At 42.5% G+C, this 17,430-nt stretch overlaps 1 long non-coding RNA gene across 1 annotated transcript; it reads left to right on the forward strand.

Moving 5' to 3' along the window:
* Window positions 1-422: 422 nt before the first annotated feature.
* LOC115092264 lies at window positions 423-15,628 on the forward strand. The gene is made up of 3 exons (XR_003856966.1): window positions 423-499; window positions 15,228-15,262; window positions 15,502-15,628. It is a non-coding gene; the product is annotated as an uncharacterized LOC115092264 (long non-coding RNA).
* The last annotated feature ends 1,802 nt before the right edge of the window (window positions 15,629-17,430 follow it).

Genomic DNA, 17,430 nt, shown 5'->3' on the forward strand with positions numbered 1-17,430 from the left:
TTCTCTCAGTTACAGCTCTGGTCTTCCGGTATGCCCTGTTATAGCAACACTCAGCTGCAGGTCCTGGGATAGCTATGGGATCATGAGTTAGGTTTTGAATGGATAGCCTCTGTCACCTGTAAGGCAGAAGCCACAGAAAAGCTGGGTTAGATATACCTTTGGTTTTGAGAGTGGGAAATTTCACAAGACAAGTTTTGAGAATACTGTCAGACAACCTACATATAAGGGAGACAATAGGAAGAGGTGAATTTGATATGTATTGGAAGTGATAGGTGCCTTCCTACCTAGAAGCCATCCCCCAGTGATGTGTTCTTCCTGGAAGCTGTCATGAATTGTTGATTGTGAAAGAATGTAGGCATTGTGAGGTGATCCTTGAAACCTGGGCATAATGTTCATGATGATGCCCTTGGTGTCACAGACCACTTTCATATTGAGGGAATGGAAGCCCTTGCGGTTGCGGCTAGGCAGCTTCATCTCCCCCTGGTGCCCTTATGAGGATGTGAGTGCAATTGATAGCCCCCAAGGCAGAAGAAAAACATGTAATTTGATAGAAATCAGTCATTATTTGAGATCTTTCTAGTGTAACCCCTGGGGTAAAATTTAAGTTGGGGGGAGTAACAATTAAATACAAAATACAAAAAAAAAGAAAATAAATAGGGAGATATTTTTAAAGTAAAAAAAAAAATCAATTTTCTCTAGGTCCTTTCTGGAGAGGTTGATCTGGTTTTGGTTTCTGACAAGGACAGTGAAGCGCTGAGAGGCTGTACAAGGGGATGTGATAGACTATAACTGGGTGTTGTGGTTGCTGGCTGAAGCTGCTGGTGGATAGGGAGGCAGTGAAAGTCCCTAGTGAACTAAGACAGTCTTTATTTTTAGTCCAGGAGGCAGGAAGAGGCAGTCACCTGAAACTGAAGACAGCTGTGAAGGTTTCCTACCCCATGTCTATAAATCAAAGGTGCCCATGAGCTGGTTGGGACTACATTGGGAGCCAGCAGCAAGCATTTCCTGTCCCAGGCCAGCTATGAGTGGCAGGAGGAAGGAGGGACTTGAGCCTTGATCATTGCAGCAGGTGAAGGGATGCCTTGGTACCATTATTGGGGAAGCTGCAGCTGCTAGAGGGAGTAATTTTGGAGCATTGAGGAGCCCTGGGAAAGTCCTAGGCACTGATCGCAAGCGGGCTATGAACTGGAAGTGACCTGTAAAGTCACTTCTGGTTTCAGGCTGAAATGAGGGCAACTTCAATTTTAAATAAAAAAAATAAAATAAGCTGCAAAAATAATTAAAAAAAAAAAAAAAACAGCAATCTGGGGTGGTGTAAGGGATATTGCAGAATCAGCTGCAGCACTGACATTCGGCCTGGAATGGAGATGACCTATCCTTGAACTGCAAGAACAGATAGTGAGCAATCCTGTCCTGGCATAAATAAGTTTGCACTTTGCATGAACCATTCGGCACCTGGCATACAGTAGGCTATAAATAAGTTTGCACTTCGCATGAACCCTTCGGCACCTGGCATACAGTAGGCTATAAATAAGTTTGCACTTCGCATGAACCCTTCGGCACCTGGCATACAGTAGGCTATAAATAAGCTTGCACCTGGCATAAAGATAAGATTACTTCGCACGCACATAAGCTTGCACCTGGCATAAAGATAAGATTACTTCGCACGCACCCTTCGGCACCTGGCATACAGTAGACTATAAAAGAAAGGTAACTTTGGACGACAAACTGAGAGAGAATTCCTTTGCAGAAGAGCAAAGTGATGTTTTGTCCTTTGTAGACGTACAAAGTGAAGACCCCTTCTTTTTTCGCCTGTGATGTGCTCTCTCCTTGCCAGGCTGATGATGAAAAGGGTGTAGTGAGTATTGGCCGAAATATTGTGCACGGATACAGATGTATATGCTTAAGCTTAGAACTGTATATGCTTAGAACTGTATATGCTTAGATACTTTATACTTTTAATACTTGGACTTAAGATTGTATACCAATAAACATATTATTTTACTTTTACCTTATTCTCGCCTACCTGATTCCTTACATTTGGCGACGAGGGTGGGATGGCTTTATTTAAAAAGAAAACGAAGCAGCCATCCGAACCTGTTACCCCTGTGGGTGTTAAAATCCCGGCACAGGAATGGGCAATGAATATGGGATTGGCAGAGGTATGGGATGCAGGTGGCGAGCCTGTAGATATTGTAAAGAAGCTACAAAAGGTCCCAGTAATTAAAGGGAAAGAACTAGGGACAGTAAGAAGATGTGGTTGAAAAAAAAAAAAAAAGGTTCAGGGTTCTCCGGTGAGAACTTGGAGCCTCACTGTGCACTGATGAGTGGCGCAGGATCTTTCCCGGTGATAGCTATGGGAAATGAAGTATGTGTACTGTAAATAAAGCTATATATTCATTATTGTATATCTCTTATCTTGTATCATAGTGTGTGTGTGTGTGTGTGTGTTCAGTACTGTGCGAAGTCTGCCTAAGAAAGAACAGAAGAAGGGCAGAAAAGAATTTGAAGGGGCAGAGGTGAAAGCCCTAGCAGAAATTCCCAGCTGGGAAGATGTAACTTACTCACTGCTGGTCAATGAGTGGGGGTGTAATATGGGGTTATGTGAAAATTGTGATAGGAAACTGGGCATAGAACCCCACAAGGGGATAGATATTTCTTACTAGACATAGGAAAGCTCACTTAAGGGTTAAGGAGTTGCAGTAGCAACTAGCCGCAGCCCGAGAAGAATTAGAGATATTAAGGCGGCATAGAGTGGCGTTGCAAGGTCAGTTGCAGCTCTATAAAGATAACGTGGATATGTAACATGTGGTGGCAGAGAGGGCAGCCGTACAAGTAAAATAAATACAGCGTGGCGCAGTGAGCTGGGTTACGTAGGAAATGAAAGCATATTAGTATAGCGACTTCCTGGATATTCCGGGATGGGAGAATAAATCATATAAAATGTTATAGGAATACTGAAAATCAATGGTGAAAGTTTTATATGAGCCTTTAATTTGTGTCTGTGTATTCCTTGATCTTTTACTGTGAAGGGCTGATTTGTTTATATTGGGAACGTCTGGCCTGTGTTCAGAATTGTTCTTGTAATTTACAGACAGCAGGATAGGGCATAAGAAAATCTATTGCATATAGAATATTCTGTGTGTGTGTTTAACTTTAGCATTATGTGGCAACAAAGTGTCGCTTGTTAAGAATCACAAGGACACTAAACTAGAATTAAAAGCAGCAACTAAGAAAAAGCACTTTTTAGAGCAGCAGTATGTGGGAAGAATCCATGGCATTCTAATGCCTTAGCAGACAAATCCTTTTGATGATATAGAAAATAAGATTTCTAAGAATATTCATGCCCCAATGCTCAAAAATGAGCACAGCCTTAATATGGCTATTGTTAAATATTACAAATGCTTGGTCACAACGCTTTAAGATATTGACAAGCAAACTGTAATTGGTTAAAACTGGAGAATTTATTTTTTCCTTCCCCTTTCTCCCTGCCCAGTTGGCAGAAGATAGACAATGCTATGAGCAGTGTGAGACTGATTTAGATAAGAAGCTAAAAATTGCTTGTACTCAGAATGAAATTTTAAAGTTTGAAATTAAAATCCTTTGGGAACACCATAAACCCAAATCCTCCTCTGATTATAAAAATGAAAAAGAAGTTAACATGCATCTGTGACAGGATGTTAAAGAGAAGACCTGTATTTAGTTAGAAGTTTTGTGGCATTTGGTATCGATGCAGGAGAAAAGGACATACAGTAAAAAATTGTCACAAACCCCTGGATTTTATTTACCTTCTCTTCCCGGCAGGCCCCTATGTGGCCTCAGCTGATAACCTAATGAATTGTGCAGCTATAGATTTAGCTAAAAGATTTTACAGAAGATACCTCAGGGAGAGACTAAACTTTTTTTTCTTTCTCCCATCTATCCCACATGACTAAATATGAAGGAATGTAAACAATTCTAGTTTCCGTGATTAAGCAATTAGAATCTTTTAGTTAGAAGAACCTTAATGGTGCTGCTCAGTTACTTATAGCTAGCCGTTTAATACTTTGTGATGTGATTCAAAAAGATTAGAATTAACCTCTCTTTGTATGTGAGATTTTTCTTTTACAGATTTACAAGAATAAAAGCTGCTGTACAGGAAGCTGAGGGTTTTTCTTTCTCCTAGATTTTGTTTTTGTTTTGTTTTTGTTTTTTTTTTAACAGATCTGTTTTACAATTTTTTTGATTTTTGCATAATTTTGGATCCAAAGATTTTTGTTTTTACTTTTAAAAGGCCTACTTTTTGAACTTTAATGTTCGATAATTGTGTTCTGTTTGTGTATCATTATGTGTTGTACATACATGACGACAGAGTTTACTGACTGTAGAACAGTGCACTGAATACACAATAGCTTTTGACATCATTTAAGTGAAGCAGTCACTGCTAAAGTTTTATGGACAGACTGTTTTAAATACTGTTCTAGAGTATATTATGCTATTTAATTTTTGAGCTCACAATATGTGTTAATTGTTGTTTTGTTTTTTGTGCAATGAATAGATGTGTGACAGTTTGAATGAAAGGATGTCTAAGCATCTGGGTTGTTTTTGTCTGAATATTGTGTTACTTTATAGAAAAGTGGGGAAACAAAGAAAGGATTAGATATTATGTAGCTGTTTCTTTGACTTATGATAAAATAATATTGGATATCCATATGAATAGTGTATATAGGGCTTATTGCATACCAGAAGTTATTGATGTTTAATGTAGAGTTTCTTATTTACTTAATTTTGGTTTTTATATCAGGTATTAATCCATACACACAAACATCTGAATTAGTGCTGGGAGTGCAGCGGCTGTACTGCGAGACAGCTTCCAGAGTGCTGTGCTGCAAGACATATTCACATCATTTGTCATTGACCTCATAACTTGAAGTCATCCCACCCTTTGCCACAGAAGATACCTTGAATCTTTCATTTTATGGACTGAAGTGCTCAGAATTTCCTTGTTCCGTGGGGGTGGCCTTACTTAGACAATGTTTTTAAGTAATATGTATTTCTCTTTGAAATGTAATAACTGATAATTATGATGAAATATGATTGTGATACACTCAGTAGTACATAGTCACATTGTTACTTGCAATTGTTATTATTTTGATTCTCACGTTAATGATACCGTTTAAATTGATGCAGTTTTATTGCTCTGTAGTTGCTCTTCTCTGTGTTAATGGTTCAGACAATAAGTTTTTTGTTTTTTTTTTAGAAAGATCTAGACTAGATTTTTGAAACAGTAATTTTTGTTGTTTTCTTTTTGCCACCACCAGGGGGTGGGGGACTATGTACTACACCTGAGTTTAACTGTTCCAGATACCTAAAAGATAATGAGATTAGCAGGCTGCATGCTGCCAGTGGGAGATGCTATTGAGCAAGGACCCAAGACCATACTTCATCGAGGTGTGGAGAGGCACCCCAATAACTGCACATATGGACGCAGGCTATACTGAGCGCAGTAGGCCTGATGCTGGATAATCAATGAGAGGTGGCCTATATATATCTCCTGATGAGCTGGGTGTCCCCCAGAAGTCAGAGAGGCCAACCACATACAACAAGAAGAATGGAGATCGCATTGGATGACAGAAGATTCAAGATACTGAGACCAATCACTGTGGACACTCCTGGCAGGCCACAGGCACGCCTTGCTACTGTTTTAAATTGGGCAGATCTCTGTGTCAGTTAAACTCCAGGGCCAGGCAGTTTAGATGGAGCTTAGGTATTGATAAGGATATTCTGACCCATTACTCAGAAGGAGTTTCTTTTGCCTATCTTGTTTTTCTATATTTGCTAGTCCTAAAAGGACCAGTGTTTAATACATGTTTATACATATTGTTTTAACCTATGTAAATATAGATTAGCACACTGCCTCTCATTAATTACAGCATATGTTAGCCTGTTTGAATAAGTCTATAGATATTGTATCACTTAAAACTCTATTTGTAGCTGAACATCTTCATTCTTTGAGTCACAAAATCATTGACGACCGGTCGCTCCGCTATCATACTTGTCATGTGTATTTGTATCCTGTGTTGACCCATTGTGTTCACCAATTAAGTTGACCACACCCTCCTATTATAGCCTCTTCCACTGCTGTGGATTGCAGGAAATGATTACTCAGGGGTGGAATGTAAGGGATATTGCAGAATCAGCTGCAGCACTGACATTCGGCCTGGAATGGAGATGACCTATCCTTGAACTGCAAGAACAGATAGTGAGCAATCCTGTCCTGGCATAAATAAGTTTGCACTTTGCATGAACCCTTCGGCACCTGGCATACAGTAGGCTATAAATAAGTTTGCACTTCGCATGAACCCTTCGGCACCTGGCATACAGTAGGCTATAAATAAGTTTGCACTTCGCATGAACCCTTCGGCACCTGGCATACAGTAGGCTATAAATAAGCTTGCACCTGGCATAAAGATAAGATTACTTCGCACGCACATAAGCTTGCACCTGGCATAAAGATAAGATTACTTCGCACGCACCCTTCGGCACCTGGCATACAGTAGACTATAAAAGAAAGGTAACTTTGGACGACAAACTGAGAGAGAATTCCTTTGCAGAAGAGCAAAGTGATGTTTTGTCCTTTGTAGACGTACAAAGTGAAGACCCCTTCTTTTTTCGCCTGTGATGTGCTCTCTCCTTGCCAGGCTGATGATGAAAAGGGTGTAGTGAGTATTGGCCGAAATATTGTGCACGGATACAGATGTATATGCTTAAGCTTAGAACTGTATATGCTTAGAACTGTATATGCTTAGATACTTTATACTTTTAATACTTGGACTTAAGATTGTATACCAATAAACATATTATTTTACTTTTACCTTATTCTCGCCTACCTGATTCCTTACAGGTGGGAACCCTGTTGAGGCCCCCATATTGATTTGAAAGCTCCAGGTGAATTTCACCTGACCCAATTCTAAAGTTACCCAAATCTTGAAAAAGTAAAATTGTGCCAAATAAAGAGTGTGTACAGGTTAGGGGGACCTCTTCAGGCCAGCACATATGGTTTCAGAGCCCTAAACTCATCATTATTACCCCGTTATGAATAGGTGCTCAAAACTGTTCAAATAAGATTTAAAGCTGGTCAGCAGGGATGATCTTGTTGACCTTCAGGCTGGTCATAGGGTGCCTCTAAAAGAGGTAGTTCATATTTGGGCAATATGGGGACTGGGGAGATAAAAGGGTTTAACCTGCCTTAAAATCATTACAACACTCCAGGGAACATGTGAGAAGATACTGTTAAACCACAATATGCCCACAGCAAGGTCTTTGGGCCATTAAAGTGGACAAAACTGTTATAGTTTTCTTTAATGAATAAAGTGTCCCAAGAAAATTTAAAAGAGGAATGAATGCTTCAAGAGAGATAAAGGAAATTTTTTGAGAGAAAACATTTGGGGCGGATTTTAAAAGGGTTACGTGCATAATATACGCATAATATACGTGTGCAACCCTTTTAAAAGCCTTTTGCGCGCACCAAGCCTATTTTGCATAGGCTCGGTGACTTGCGCAAGCCCCGGGGTGCATATGTCCCGAGGCTTGAAAAAGGGGGCATGGCGGGGCCGGAGCCTCCAGGCACAGCGGCCATTTGCTGCTGTGCCCGGGATCGCGGGCCGGCCATTGCCGGCACGCGCAACCTACGCCTGCCCGGAGGCAGGTGCAACTTAAAAATTAAAGGTAAAGGGTGGGTTTTAGGTAGGTCTGAGGGGCGGGTTAGGTAGGGGAAGGGAGGTGAAGGTGGGGGGGATGGAAGGAAAGTTCCCTCTGAGGCCGCTCTGATTTTGGAGCGGCCTCGGAGGGAACGGAGGAAGGCTGTGCGGCTCAGCTCGCGCAAGTTGCACAATTGTGCACCCCCTTGCGTGCGCCGACCCTGGATTTTATAACATGCACGTGGCTGTGCGCACATGTTATAAAATCAGGCATACATTTGTGCGCGCTGGGTTACGCACACAAATCAATGCCCACGCGTAGTTTTTAACATCTGGCCCATTATTTTTGGACTAAAACTTTGCCCTAAAATTGTTTTTTCATTCAAATATGCTTAACTGCCACAGCTCAAAGTTACAGGCTTTCCAGCCCCCACACTCAGTAAAGGTTGGAATGTTCAAGCTGCTGGAAACTGTCAGAGTACTGTATCCATGGTAACAACCCATGGTAATAACCCAAGTGCTTCAAGCTGAGCTCACTGTTATTATAAAGTGGTCAGTGTAAAAATACCAATTTAGCACTCACTCTAAACATCTGTCACCTTGAAGGTGCTGATACGAGCCCCTATAAAACTAAAAATCTCAGTAGTCCTCCTATCCTGTCCTGTAAAATTAAACTGGAGTTTTGAGAACTAAAACACCCTAGACAGTTACCCTTATGAACTATTTGCTCATGACATCAGTGGGTGTAATGATTAGTAGCATGACAGGACAATGGTTACAGTGAAAATTTCTGGGAGAGAGATGTTAGGATTTGAGTAAAGCAGTAGGTTCTGTTGCCTCTCTCTTATATAGAGACTGCTAAATCTCACTCAGAGTACAGTAAAATACACTGAGGGAATGAGAAAACACATATTGAAATGGGTATGTATGTGTATGAATGGAAACGTGTAGATTTTAATTTGAAAACTTTGCAAAATTTTCAGGTAGGAGTTAGAGCAGTTTCAGTTACTGTTTAAAATTCAGCTGAAGTGTGGTTATATTTTTTCTCAGCTTTTGTAGGAATGTTGAAAGAAGAGGAGGGTGAAAGAAAATAGTAAATATTAACAGAGCAACACTTTTAAACATAAGAACATGCCATGCCAGCATCTGGTTTCCAACAGTGGCCAATATAGGCCATAAGAACCTGTCAAGTACCCAAAAAAATAAGTCTATTCCATGTTACTGTGGCTAGTAATAGCAGTGGCTAATTTATAAGTCAACTTAATTAATAGCAGGTAATTGACTTCTCCTCCAAGAACTTATCCAATTCTTTTTTAAACCCAGTTACACTAACAGCACTAACCACATCCCATGGCAACAAATTCCAGAGTTTAATTGTGAGTTGAGTGAAAAAGAACTTTCTCTGATAAGTTTTAAGTGTGCCACATGCTAACTTCATGGAGTGCCTCCTAGTCTTTCTATTATCTGAAAGAGCAAATAACTGATTCACAATTCCCCGTTCTAGACCGCTCTTTATTTTAAACACCTCTATTATATCCCTCCTCAGCCGTCTCTTCTCCAAGCTGAAAAGTCATAACCTCTTTAGTCTTTCCTCATAGGGGAGTTGATCCATTCCCTTTATCATTTATTTTTGGTCGCCCTTCTCTGTACCAATTCTCTGTACCTTATCCTCTGTAGCTTCACCATCAGTGTTTCTTCTCCTCAGTTTCTCTCCTCTCCTCGCCAGAATTTCTTCTTTAGCTCATCATTTTATATCTATTCCCATTTCCCAGCTAGAGTTCTCTCTTCTGCTTTCCCAGCCTTTGTCTCTGCCCACCTTTCTCCCTCCTCATAGTTTCAACTCTCTCTGTCCGCTTCCCAGTCTCCTCTCCTTCTCTTTTCTATCTTGGGAAAGACCAAATGCAGGAAGTTTGCGTGTCCTAAATGGCAGCTGGTCTCAGGGCCTCCTGCAGTACATCGATCAGACATTTCCCAGACAGCCATTGGACTGTGGGGGAAGACAAGAACAGTAGCAGGGAGAGAGAAGTACTTCCATCTCACACTCTACTGTAGCTCAGAAACACGGAGCTTTCATTTACCTATTCAGAGGAGTATAGAAGACAGTATTGTGGGTCTTCAAGCATAGGGAGGGAGCAGCTCTGGGCCAAACTGGTTACTGGTGACTTCACGAGTCAATCCCAGAGGCACCAGGGAGACATATGCAGATGGGCATGGCCTTCTTCTAAGGGAGCATGGAAATGGTGTTTCTCATGAACATGGTGAGAGGGTTTGATATCAAGATTCTACCGATGAATCAGTGAGGTAACCAATGGGCTGCAAACTCCTCCTTACATGGCTGAATGCACGTGACCCATGGGGGTTAATCCCCAGGATGGACTACCTATGCTCACCAACTATTAAGCACCCCTCACATCCTCATTGTAGATATCACAACCACATGAAGTACTTTCATCTGACATTCTACTGCAGGTCAGAGGCATGGAGCATTCACCTACCAATTCACAAGGATATTGCAGACAATATTGTGGGTGCTCAAACACAGGGAGGGAGCAGCTCCTGGACAAAATGGTTTGTGGAGACTTCAGGAACAAACTGCAGAGGCACCTGGGATAAATATGCAGATGGGCTGCTTTCTGCGCTGTGCATGGCCTTCTGCTAAAGGAGCAGGGGGATAGCATTTCTCATGAACATACTGGGAGGGTTTGATGTCCAGATGATAACGAAAAAAGAGTGAGGTATTCAAAGGGCTGCAAACTGCTCCTCAAATGGCTGCATGCAGGTGGCCTATGGGCATTAAGCCCAAGATGGTACCCCACAATCTCCCTCTCAATTGAAGCAAATACTGGATGGCCCAACACATACCCACATCTAAGCCATATCGTTTGCTTGTCGCAGTCCACATACTCCCTCTGTTCTACCCCCTTCTAAGTTCTCGCAACCCACTTCCGCTTTCCCACTCCGTCTCATCCACACAGTCTGTCTACTCCTCTCATACACTTCCAACTTCAGTGTACCTTCCCCTAATTTTCTCTCCTCTCTCTTACAGGCCGATACAGTACCGACACGTAAAATAAAGTGTGGCAGTGTCCAGTGCCTGCTCATTTGCCGCGCGCACATTTTGGTTCACAATCCGCTCCATTCAGTATTTAAATTACTGATTATTATCAGCAGATATACTCCCACCCCTTTGTATCATTATTGTTGTGTTAATCATAAAGGCAGTTCTAGTCTTTAATTAATTGTATATTATCAACAAACTGTTTCTGGAGAAATCTAAATCCTAGGAGTTGGTGACCAACCAGCTGAGTGTATCCCCTAAGTTTAAATCAACTTAAAGTATTCAAGAGTTGGTAAAAACTATCCTGAGAAGAGAAGAAAGAAAGAGTGACTATAAACAGTTCACTAAATGCCCCAAAGTCATTTGTGAAATTTCAGTGAATAAAGTATAAAATGTCAGAGAATTTATAACTCAAGTATTTTAGAAACAGTGTTTACTATTGGTACCAAAAATCTTGACAGCGCTTGGACAAAAGCAAATTAGAATAGAAAGGGAGCAGGTAGAGAATGAAAGAGTGGATGTAGAAAATACATCAGTTATACATCGCTGATTCCCTCTGAAGATTAAGAATAGGGAAAAATATAATTATCTTTGCATTTTTGCACCAAGCTAGCCCAGTTCCGTTAGCCTTCTAGACAGCACTGAGCATCATAACAGAACGTATGCAGAAGATCTTTGGTTTCTAGAGTAGATAGAGTAAATATATTTTTTTGTTATTTAAAGGATAGGGTAAAGAATTTATATCATAAAGAAGGAAGATGGTGCACTCAAGCAGCAGATACCTTGCAGACCAAAAACAGAGCAGTGTCCCATATTCTGCAGCCACACCAAATTCAAAGGAGATTTAAATCAGTGCAGCCCAGCCAGCTACATCAGTTTTATGGAGTCAAAATTAAGTATGCACGCTTCCATCACAATACCATATAATCTAGTTAGAACAACACCTCAGAGACAGATATCAGAAACAAAAGCACTTGATTAAAAATCATACTTTTAAGTTAAAGAATGCTGATAAAAGTTTATCTGAACTGAGACAGACAACATAGATATTTAAAAAGAAAACAGAAAAGAAAAAAGTATAGCAACATTCAAATTTAGTAGACATTCAAACAAGAAACTTATCAAGTAAACTTGCTTCCAGGAAAACAGGAACTGCTGAAAAGGAAAATAACACAAAGAGACAAGTTCTTTAAAGATTAAGAGCTGTGAAAGTAATTAACTTTAGTCTCATAAAAAAGCTGAAGTTTAATATAAATTTTAAAAAATGGTTACTTCTCTAACAGCCTGAGTAGAAAAAGCTCTGAAATTCTGAAGTTTATTTTATGCTATCTTACAAAATAAAGAGAGCTCTCAAACTTTAACTTTGGGTCACGATAAGTAAAACTTGTGGGGACATACATAATTGTCTGCAGGTGATTGAATTAACTGGATAATGTTATAACAAATATATGTTCCTTCTTAAGTTCAATTGTTGATTCATTGTCTGAATCATTTATTTATCTTTGAGTTCTATCTTCCTTCTCTACAACTCGAATATGTACTGGGTGGGTTCTGGACTTCTATTCCAATTTCCTTGGAGACCCAGTAGGAAGAAGAATTCCTTTTTCTATCTGGGTCTGTTATGTTCGTGGACCCTTGAGCTGAGAAGGAGTTGGTATACCACAGAGGGAAGGCCCTACGTGGAACCCATCACCGGTAGGTGGAGCCAGCAAGGTCAACCCAACTGGAGTTTCACCTATACCAGCCCTCATTCCCCGCAGGCTGAGCCCTTGGGTACCGGGGATGGCAAGACTTAGGTGCGGGTTGCCTAGATGAAGCAGGACATGTGAGGCAGAGATGAGGTCCGACATCTGGGTCAGGCTGGCAGCAAACGAGCAATACAAAAGTCCAATCCGGAGTCCGTGGCAGCCAGCAGAGGAGCAGAAGTGATGAAACCAGGCCAGGAGTCGATGCGGGCAGCAGACAGGAAGAAAGTGAAGCAAGCCAAGGGTTGGTACTGGGAGATCAAGTCAAGGAGAAATGCAGGACTGAAGGATGAAGGACAAATCTAAATCAGGATTAGGAGCTGGAGCAGAGTCAGGAGCTGGAGCAGAGTATGTAACAAAAGCAGAATCAGGCACAGGACCAATGAGCTCTCCAAGGAGACAAGCTGTTGCAAAGGCAACCAACAGGAGAGAAGCTTGGAATATATAGGGCTGCCTCCTGAAGTCATAGAAGGAGCTGATGTCATAGGAGGCTGGCCCAGAGATTCCAACACTGAGCCCTTAAAGAGGTGGAGCCTCTCACGTGCTTGCGCCTAGGGAGAGCTCCGCGTGGTAGGCCGCGGGTGGTTGGCCCGACACGGAGAACGCCATGCTGACCAGAAGGAGTGTTCCCCACAACATCCCCCTTCTGCTATTCGTAACTGTTGATACCTCTGGTTCCATCTGAAACCCCATAGCCAATTATAACCTTAGTCACTGCAGTGGGAGGGTCACTAGACATACCAGAGGGGTAGGGGTTATACTAGCCTGCTGTATGCTACATAACCCGGTCAAAAAGGGAAGATTGCCTTACTGGGATAGGGAGAGGGTACGGTGGGCTGGGGTGTGCCTCCTGGAGATGGAAGACTGCTACCGCTGCTGGTTCTCCTGATGGTGGGTGTGATGGGGAGGTGCATCCTGCTCCTACCTAGTGGTGTCTGGGTTCTTGTCACTGGACTTCTGCTCCTCCTCTTCTGACGATAAGTTGTTGTCATATGTGAAGATAACAGCAATAGTGTGTCATATCATGTGCTCCCATTCTGTTAGAGGGTATTCCTTTAATTGGGGATATGTAGGGCAAGGGAAACGTTCATAGGTATGGGGCTATGACATCCTATATGCAGTGCCTAACCCTTAGAAAAATCCTTTGACATTCAAAGTACACATTTCAGCTGGCAGTTGTTTGATGGCTGTGTGTCTGACTTGGTGACAGGGTTTGAAGTGATGGGTAGTGGTCTTCATAGCATGGCATCTGGGGCCATGAGCCTGTACATAGTTGTGCCAGATAGGGCACATATAATTGGCATGCAAAGAAATGTGAAGAGCTTGAAGTTTTACCAGCTAGGCCAGAGGGTAACTTTAAATGAACATCTCATGACAGCATTACCTGTGACTTACAGAACTTTCTCCATGTAAGTCTTACCCTCACCCTTTCGGGCCGTGACTTCTCCATTATGGTGACTGAGGTATTCTTGGCAATAAGGTGTTAAGATGTTAAATGAATCACTATCACCACCTAAAGAGGGGAGAAGAGAGTAAATGTACCTTCTTTTTGGTTGAGGTTTCCCTTCAAAAGCAACCTAAGGATTGAAACCCACTCAAATAGTCTCCCAGGGGTAGAGAGGGAAGGCAGGATCATAACAATAAATAAATAAATAAATAAATAAATAAATAAATAAATACATGAATACATAAAATTGGTCAAATGAATTCAAGGATTAAGTACACAACTCAGTTTTCCAAATTCAGTTTCATGCCAGAAAAACAATTTACTTTTTCTGAAAACTCAATCAGCAGGTTAGGTATTCACAAATTTTCATCAAAAACTGATAAAATAGGCAATTATTCATTTCGGGGCAGATTTTAAAAGCCCTTTGTGCGTAAATCCAGGAAGATTTACGCGCGTAGAGGGGTTACGCGTGCCGGGCCTATTTTCAAAAGGCCCGGTAGCGTGGGAAAGCCCTGGGACATGAGTAAGTCTTAGGGCTTGACAAAAATGGGCGGTCTGAGGGCATGGCGGGGGCGAGGAGGGGGCGGGGTCAGAAGCCTCTGCAAGGCCGCTGGGCCGGGGGATCACGCGCTGACAGTTGGCCGGCCCGCGCAAGTTACACCTGCGTCTGGCAGGCATAACTTGTGAAATAAAGGTACAGGGGGTTTTGGACTGGGGTGCGGGACAGGTAGGGGAAGGGAGTGGAAGGTGGGGGGGGGAAGGAAAGTTTCCTCCGAGGTCGCTCCGATTTTGGACCGGCCTCGGAGGGAATGGGGAAAGCTAGCTCTTCTCCCCGAGGGTTTGGCACACACAAGGTGCACTAGTGTGCACCCCCTTGCGCGCGCCGCAAGGGGGTACGCCCTGATTTTACAATCAGGGTGCACCCTGATTTTATAACATGTGTGCGGCTGTGCGCGCATGTTGTAAAATTGGGCATACATTTGTGCACGACGGGTAGCACGCACAAATGTAGGTCGCGCACGAACATTTTTAAATCTGCCCTTCATGTGCAATATAAAAGCAAACAGGTAACCTCCAGACTAAAAATTTTTATCTCAATTTTTTTTTTCTACTTGATCACTGACTCATTTCTGGTACCAGAATATTTACTTCTGAGCACTTTTCAGATAAGAATTATAATATAGACATATATATACTAATATCTGAATATTTGTATCGATCTCTGCTGAAAAAAATGTGTTAACTCAGCCAATATTAAGTTTAAAAGAAAGTGATTTTTTCTAAATTCTCTTTTCCAGGTGTCACAGTTGACCCACAGATGATGCAAAAGATGGTATGAATGTTTGATTTTTTTCTTTTCTCTTTCTGTCCTTGGTGTTTTCTTTCTCTAGTTAATAATTAGTGGTAACACTGTCTTTTCTTTATCCTCTACTTTTCTTTTCTAATCTTTTTTTATTTTCTATTGTGTGTTTCTGATTTAATTTAATTATCTCAATGTTATGGCTAGCCAATAGAGATTTCACTTAGCCGCTCTGCTGTGTGTCTGACTCCGTCTCCTTCCTTTTCCTCTAGGCCACTCCTGTCTTGTTTCCCGTCTGGTTCTGGACACTGGTTGCTGGACTGTCTTACTCCTCTTCTTCTTCTGGTGCCAGTGATTGGGAACCTGACTATCTTTAACTAAATAAAAACATGTATTCTCTAATTAAACTAACCACAATCCCCTCTTCCAAAGATGTGTTTAATTGTGTTGCTGCATGTGATGTCTACACTGTCTTGATGAAACTTTAACCAACCTTCCGGGTCATTCATCAAATTACGGTAGAGCCCAAATATGCCTTAAATGGGGTTTAACGCAAATTGCTCACTTTATATATAGCACAACGCAAGCTAGCATGCAAATTTTAGGATGCAAGTGGAAGACGTTAATACAAATCAAGGTGTCCTACCACATTCTGCATAGAATAACAAACACTAGGGGTGTGCATTCGTTTGCAATGTATTGGCAATCCGCAACATATAGGGCCATATTCATTGTATTCGTGGGGAAGTGAAACGTATTGCGATTCCCACGAATACAACAAATCTTCACCGAATTATTCGGCCATCTAAAGGAGCGAATTTAAACAAAACCCCCACCCTCCTGACCCCCCCAAGACTTGCCAAAACTTCCTGGTGGTCCAGCGAAGGTCCGGGAGCCTTCTACTGCACTCACGTTGTCAGCTGCCAGTATTCAACATGGCGCCGATAGCCCCTGTGACATAGTAAGGGCAAAGGCTATTGGTGCCATGTTGATTACTGGCAGCCGACAGCCCGAGTGCAGGAGATCGCTCCCGGACCACCGCTGGTCCACCAGGGACTTTTGGCAAGTCTTGGGGGACCCTCCTGACCCCCACAAGACTTTCCAAAAGTCCCTGGTGGTCCAGCGGTGGTCCAGGAGCGATCTCCTGCACTCGGGCCATCGGCTGCCGGTATTCAAAATGCCACCGATAACCCCTGTGACATAGTAAGGGCAAAGGCTATCGGCACCATTTTGATTACTGGCAGCCGATGGCCCGAGTGCAGGAGATCACTCCGGGACCCCTGCTGGACTACCAGGGACTTTTGGCAAGTCTTGTGGGGGTCAGGAGGGTCCCCCAAGACTTGCCAAAAGTCACAGGGGCTACCAGTGCCATTGGTTAGCCCTGTCACATGGTGGGAGCACAAGATGGTGTACTTAGGCAATCAGGCCTATTTGAAAATTTTGAGGACGGCCTCTATGGTGGCAGTTGACTCATAGTTAAGGCATGTTTATTTCTCTTTTCCATCTCTGGCTATATGTTAGCTGCAAATGGCATGGATATGGTGGGGGAGGGGGGCTGGGGGGTTGTAACAGCATCTCTGACATGACAAGTGGATTGTACAGTTAGGTGTGCAGGACCTTACACCAAAGCCTATCTTTTCTCCCCATGCTCGACAGGGCTGCTAATCTTCAGGCCAATACAGTAAGGGCGCGTAAGAAAAAGTGCAGCAGTGCTGGGTGCCCACTCGTTTGCCGCGCACACAGTTCGGATCACATACCGCTCGGTACAGTATTTAAATTAGACGCAAATGCAAGCCGCGTGCAAAGCGCGTCCATGAAGCGGTAGGCGTGCGCAATCCATTTTACTGTATAGAGCGCTATACAGCGCCTATACAGTATCCTGGGTGCGCTGGTACCTGTCATTTCAAATGTCATTTCATGACTTCCAGAACCTCTCTCCCACATTTTCCTATGTTGTTGGTGCCCACATGTACCATGACAGCAGGCTCCTCCCCAGCACTGTCTATAATCCTATCTAGGTAATGTGTGAGGTCTGCCACCTTCGCACCAGACAGACAAGTTACCAGGCGGTCCTCACGTCCACCAGCCACCCTGCTATCTACATTTCTAATAATTGAATCACCAACTATGATGGCAAGCCTAACCCTTCCCTTCTGGGCAAAAGCCCTGGAAGACTTGTCCTCAGTGCGAGAGGACAATAC

Source organism: Rhinatrema bivittatum, chromosome 5 (assembly GCF_901001135.1).
Source record: "Rhinatrema bivittatum chromosome 5, aRhiBiv1.1, whole genome shotgun sequence".
NCBI lineage: Eukaryota > Metazoa > Chordata > Amphibia > Gymnophiona > Rhinatrematidae > Rhinatrema > Rhinatrema bivittatum.